Below are 6556 nucleotides of genomic sequence, written 5' to 3'. Positions count from 1 at the left end.
ATGGAATACATTTTTCCCCCCTATACAGAAATGATCTCCATAACGGGGGAAATGTTATGTCTGAAACAGTCTGAGACGGTGTATTTTCAATTACAACTTTAAAGATTTGGACTAAATAAACAACCTGGTCAGATTTTAGCAACACAGCTGGAATAAACAATCTGCAGACATTAAATGCAGAGCGTATAATATTCGGTTTTTTTGAAGAAACCACAGCTTCGTATAACTTGTCTTACACGTACTTACAATGCATTCATATTTATGCTGCCCTCTAGTGGCTATTGGAAGTAATTAGTTTAAAAGAGCAATATTATAAGTGGGAGAAAATCTCATAAAGTTCATAATGGTATACCTTTCACTATTTCTCAAATGAAAATAGGGACATTGTTGAAATACCACTATTTCCAGCCCAAGGATCACTGCCTGAATATTATACCACCCATGATTACACATTGCTGAAGGCTCTTCTCCGACTGTTATATTCATTTACTTGGCAATAGTCTGTTCTTTGCTTTAAAAGCAAAAAGGATGTCTTTAATGTGCTGTCATGTTTAACAATCCAAGATTAACCTCACCAGCTGCAGTATTGTTATGACATGTGTGTTTATTGGACACGTCTCTATGGGAACTTTAGACCAAGGGCTAACTTATTTGTCAGAAAGGATGCATACCACAAAGGGAGGCGAGACAGGTTTCTAAAAAATAACAGTTTATCAGTGAATATTCATACTTGTTAACAGAAAGCAAAAGGGGAATAGCAATAATGCCTTGAATTCAATTGACAATATAGAAAAGCAGAGTAGGTTACTGCAGGCAGGTATAATGCATTTTAGACCATAATGTTTTCAGGGACAGCACTAATGGGCACTTTCCAGGTTAGCTGCTCAGCAGCAGCAAAATGCTTCCATTCAGGCAAATCACATTTGAAACGTAAACAGCAGGGGGAGCAGTATCGCAGAAAATAACAACCCCAAAAAACCAGCAACATTTTAATGCCGGATACACAACGTCATAGCACCATATCGCAGCGATTAAATTCGAAACAAGGCATCGAAAATGTGAACGACACCCTGCTGTCAGCACAGGGACTGCGGTGGATCTCAGAAACACACTTCCGAGATCCACGGTGACCCCGTTGCAGAGTATAATCTGGAAAGCTGCCTAGAGTGGTATGTAATGACAGTTGACTTTATTAGGGAGGCATGGAGTGAGAAAAATCCTAGAGTGGACAGTGTGAATGGCTTGGGACAGTTTGGAGAAGAGTGGGCAGGGAAAGCTCAGAGCAATGGTATTATCTGCAAATCAGTGATCAAGTCTGGGCTGACAGGAGGGAATAAGCAAAGGAGGGCATTTGAAACGCTGGTGAAGGTTCTGCCTAGACACAGGGGCGTAACTACTATTAGGCAAGGGGAGGCGGCTGCCTGGGGGCCCCCACGCCTCGAGGGCCCCCCCAGAGGAAAGTCACATGACTATATATTGTGAAGTGTGTGTGTGTGTGTATCAGCGAGGGACCCATTTTAAAATTTTGTCTCTGGGCCCACTCCAGCCTTGTTACATCCCTGCTTAGACAGGATAGGTTGTCTGAGCTATGGGGAAATGGTTTGAATTATGAGCAAGAGAAGGAGGAGTAAGGGCTTGAAAAAGGGTCCAAAGCAGTGTTTTTCTTTGCGTGGGGAGTCAGATGTTAGAAAGCAAGAGAGGGATTTTAACAGGAGTTAAGATCAGGAGAGAGGGGAAGAAAGCAAGCTATGGAGAGACTGGAGCAGAGTTGCCTTGCAGAAATGGATGCTACTTATTAAATAAGTAGCAGCACCCATCGTACAGCTGACTGGCCTCATCTCCACTAGAGAAGGCATAGTTTAGTCAGGCTGCCCCATCTGTATTTCTCACCTGCAGGCTGCAGTGGTAAGTTGGGAGAGGGTCTTGTAGCAGCAAGGCGCCATTGGGCAAACTAGCAAAAAGGGGCTTTTTAGCTCCGACTCTTATAGTGAAATCCTCTTTTGGTGAAAGAGACTAAGATGGGGAGGAGTCCAATAAAGCTTGTATCATCTTTATTATACTGAAACAACAACAGGTTTGTGCCTGGATTCAGCTCTGGTGCAGCATGGGATTGCAGTAATGGGAAGAGCACCTAGGTTCCAAGTTCCCTCCCTGGCATTTCCAAGATAGGACAAGATTTTTTTTTATTGCACCAACAAACTACCAAAGCATACAGTATGTTGCCAAAGCACAATTATATACAAAGTGGTTGTTTGTACATCATATATCTACAAAGATTTACACACAAGGATTTGGAAACCCACAAGGTTATGAAGTATATGCAGGCAGTACTGTAACTCGGGGGTGGGGGATTTCAAGGCACACCAGGTAATCGGGGGGGGGGTGTTACGTCCAACATCCATTTCCATAATTTGTCCCATTGCTGTTTAGAAGAGATACTCTTGTCTTTTTGCACATAACCATACAAACTTTTCCAGAAGAGATTTACTGTCTCGTCTGCATGAACCTCTTGGTCGCGTCTTCCCTCCCTATTCCTATGCAGGAGCATTGCATACAGGAAATGACATACAGGTTTACTAACCTGATTACGAGAAGGGGAACGTCCCAATTCCCTAGTATGAGGGCACCTGTTCCATCCCGTTTTCTTGAAGGTTTCTTTCTGGGACCTCGAAAAGAGGTTCTGTCGCTCAAACCCGAGGTTGGTTCTTCTCACATCTCTTTTTCCAAATCAGGCCACTCTAACAGCTTGCTTACTCCCTGCCACACTCTTTTGGCTACCACACGTAGGGCTGAGAGAGACTCCTGCCTGCAACCTTGGAGATGCTACTGCCAGTCGGTGAAGACAATACTGAGCGAGATGGACCTATGGTCTGACTCAGTATATGGCAGCTTCCTGCAGGGGTGTAACTATAATAGGGCAAGGGGAGACAGTTGTCTGGGGGCCCACTGCCTTGGGGGGCCCCCCAGAGGCAAGTCACATGACTGACTCCCCCAGCCACGAACCCGCCCGGGCTTCTTTTAGTTGTATTCATCCTCCAAAACTGATGTGGGTGTTAAGACCTAGAGCTACCAGAACAGCATGTCTTTCTCTAGTACCATTAAATGACTTGCATCGTCCACAATCTACAAAACCTTTAAAAAAATAATTTAGGATGATGTTCTATTGTGGCACATACGTTATATACACACACACACACCCCTCACTGAAGCTCAGCTCATGAAGTAAAGAAATCTTAAATGAGGCTGAATAGTGGCAACAAAAAAATTAATACATTTTACTATGCTTTTTGTTACCACTATTCAGCCTCAAATTAAGATTTCTATACTTCATGAGCTGAGCTTCAGTGAGGTGGGGCCCATTTTAAAATCTTGTCTCTGGGCCCACTCCAACCTTGCTACGCCCCTGGCTTCCTGTTTCTCTATTTGCAGAAATATACCTCTGTTACATTCTTACATTCTTGTAAGAATAAAGAATGTAATGAATGACCTAAAGAACCCATGGGTTAAAAATACTGCCTGTGTCACGGTGTGTGTGTTGCGGGGGGATGATGCTTGACTTGCAGTGGGGGGGAGGGTGAAGTGGGGTTCCAAAGGCATTTAGGTCCAGGCTTCAAAATTACCTAGGTGCACCTCTGGATAGAAAAAAGGTGGTGAAAGGCAGGACTTACCACTGAATAAAACCTGGGAGATAGCCATCCAGAGTTACTTAGAAAGAAAGAAAAACTCAAGGGCTATCTTTTCTCTGGATGGCTGTTTTCAGAATTCTAAGTCCAGTGACCTGGTTATTCTACCCTAATTGGGGCTTGTTAGGCAAACAAATGGTAAAGAATCATTTGTCTTTCACAAGCGGATCTAATGAGATGGACAGGCTGGAGATGGGTGTAACAATAGGTGATTTTGCCGCTTCCTTTTCTTCTGGGAACACTGATTGGGTCAGCCCCTTTCTGCGGTGAAACCTCCTTTGTTTTGGAGTTCATTATTCAAATTTGGGGTAGGTGTGTGTGTCCACCTCTCAGTTCCTGAGTTTCTGCTTTCCCTCGAATTTCTTGATTAAATTGATCAGATGACTGCTATTAGAGATGGCAGCAAGATCTTATTTGGAGTCCCATGTCCAGGAGCTTTCCTAAGTTATTTAGTTTTATGGATGGTGAGAGATCCTGGCTTGAGATGGAGCCATTGCTTGGAATTTAGAAACACCTAAAGGAAATAATTCCTCCTTTATTGTATACATACATAGGATGGAATAGCTTTCCTGGAATGTTTTAATTAGACTGAGTCACACCTTCCCATGTTCTCCTGTGTCTGCATACCAGAAAGCTTTGAACTCTCTATGAGATAAGAAGTGAGGGGTGGTTGTGGTTGTGTGTGTGTCAGCTTACACCCCTTTCAGAAGCCATCTCTGGTTTCTTTCCATTGTTACACAGTTGAAACTAGGATCTTCCCTTCAGCAGGGAAACAGACTCAAGTGGGGTGTTCTGACAGAGGCTGCTGTGTCAAACTTACAAATGGGATGTGTTCCAAACGTTTGTTTGGAACTTGGTTGTTTGGAACTTGAAGCATTTCCCTGTAGAAAAAATGTTATACAGCAAATGGTGGCTAGGTTTCTAAGCTAGCCCAAAAAGGCTAGCTAGCTAGCCAGCTAGCTCATTCATTCATTCATTCATTCATTCAGTTTATATAGCGCCCTTCCTAAAGTAGCTAAGGATGGTTTACATTAAAATAAAAATATATAATAAAACAGTTAAAATAAAATAAAAACATTTAAACCAGAGTAAAAGTCATTTTAAGTAGCACAGCGGGGAAATGCTTCACTAAAAAGCAGAAGGATGCCAGTTCGAATCCCCATTGATACTTTATTGGGCAGCAGTGATATAGGAAGATGCTGAAAGGCATAATCTCATATTGCGTGGGAGGAGATAATGGTAAACCCCTCCTGTATTCTACCAAAGAAAACCACAGGGTACTGTGGGTGCCAGGAGTCAAAATGGATGGCATACTTTACCTTTAAAAGTCATTAAAACTGAAACTAGATATTATTAAAAGAAAAGATAAAAAGATGGGTCTTTAAGGCTCTCCTGAAGGCTTCCAAGGAAGATAATCCTCTTAACCCAAAATGTAGCTGAAACTCTGTACATTTGCAATGAAAAATAGTAGAAAACATTACTATTGCAATACTAGTAATTAAACAAAACAAACAATAACATTAAATGAGAAATATATATTTATTATTTACCTTGAATGCTGCTGCTTGAGGAAAGGCAGATTTAATTAGAGGAAGATAAAGAAGTAGAGTAAGCCTTTTGTGGAGATTCTGAAGGGGACTTCTGGCACTTTTAAGGACTTCAGTGGTTGGTGGCACTGGTTCCTTTGGGACACTTTTCTTTAAAAAAATGTTTCTAGGGAAGCTCCTCGAACAGTGCTTTGGGCTTAATACTAATCTTTATTGAACATACTTAAGCAATTACAACACAAAATACAATAATAGAAAGATACAGCAAGTACAGCCAAATACTAGAAAATAACAGATACTGAGGTAGAAATAACCGAAAAACTTACAAGCACATAATAGTAGTAGAAAATGTCCATCAAATATCATTTCACATCATCGGTGGTGTAGATTCGCTCATCCATGGCCAAAATGTCTCCCACCTCCATGACGGGAGTTGACTTCTTTCCGTAGTGGCAAATACATTAACGTGATGCAACAGAACCTTAATTGATATGCTGTAAAATTGCCCCTTCTTATATTCATGTGATCTCTGGAAAGCCAGGGCCATCAAAATGAACCAATCAAATCGTGCTCACCAGTACATCCAAAAATTGCAAAATGTCAACTGTCTCCATCCCTATGCAATGCTTTGACTCCCTCAATCTTCCTAAAAGTCTCACACAGTTCTTTAGTTGTGAGTCTTTTGAATCTCAGCCAACACCTCTGCAGTCTCCTCTTCTGCAACCTTTTGTACCTCTTGCCAAGGTCCTCATTAGAGAGGCCATCTGCCTGTGAATCCAACAATTCCTCAACATCTTCAACCCCCAGTTCAAGGTAGTGCAGCTTTCCCATGTCAATTATATTTTAAATGACAGTCTTCAGAATCTCTTTAACTCCCTTCAAACCATTAACAAACTGAGGAAAGTTTCTTTCCAAACCCCATTCATATTTGTTGGCATGGCTTCATGCCAAGACTCTCCAATGTTCTTAATTGAAGCGTAAATGTTGTAAGCTCTTAGCCAGTGTTAAGGGCTTGAGCAAGCCCTTAACCTGGGCTCTGGGATTGTGTGTCCGCTGGGCCTATGCTTAGCCCCAATTGATGGGCAATTGGGCAAAAAGCACCTGTTCTCTATGGGGCATCCCGGCCTCTGGAGCCGTGCACTGCAGGCATGCAGCGTTGCTCATCTGGGAGCATGGTCTGTGCTCCCAGAAACAAAGCATCACTTGTCTGGTGGTGGTAGTGGGGGAGGTAAGCTTAACCAGCCTCCGCCCCTGTCCCGCTGGCCGCCCCACCCACCCAGTCATGTGAACGACCTCTATAACTTCTTAGTCCATTGGCTGGAATAA

This window comes from Hemicordylus capensis, chromosome 3 (assembly GCF_027244095.1).
Source record: "Hemicordylus capensis ecotype Gifberg chromosome 3, rHemCap1.1.pri, whole genome shotgun sequence".
NCBI classification, from domain to species: domain Eukaryota; kingdom Metazoa; phylum Chordata; class Lepidosauria; order Squamata; family Cordylidae; genus Hemicordylus; species Hemicordylus capensis.
The sequence above is the reverse complement of the archived record's forward strand: the minus strand, read 5'-3'. Positions refer to the sequence as shown.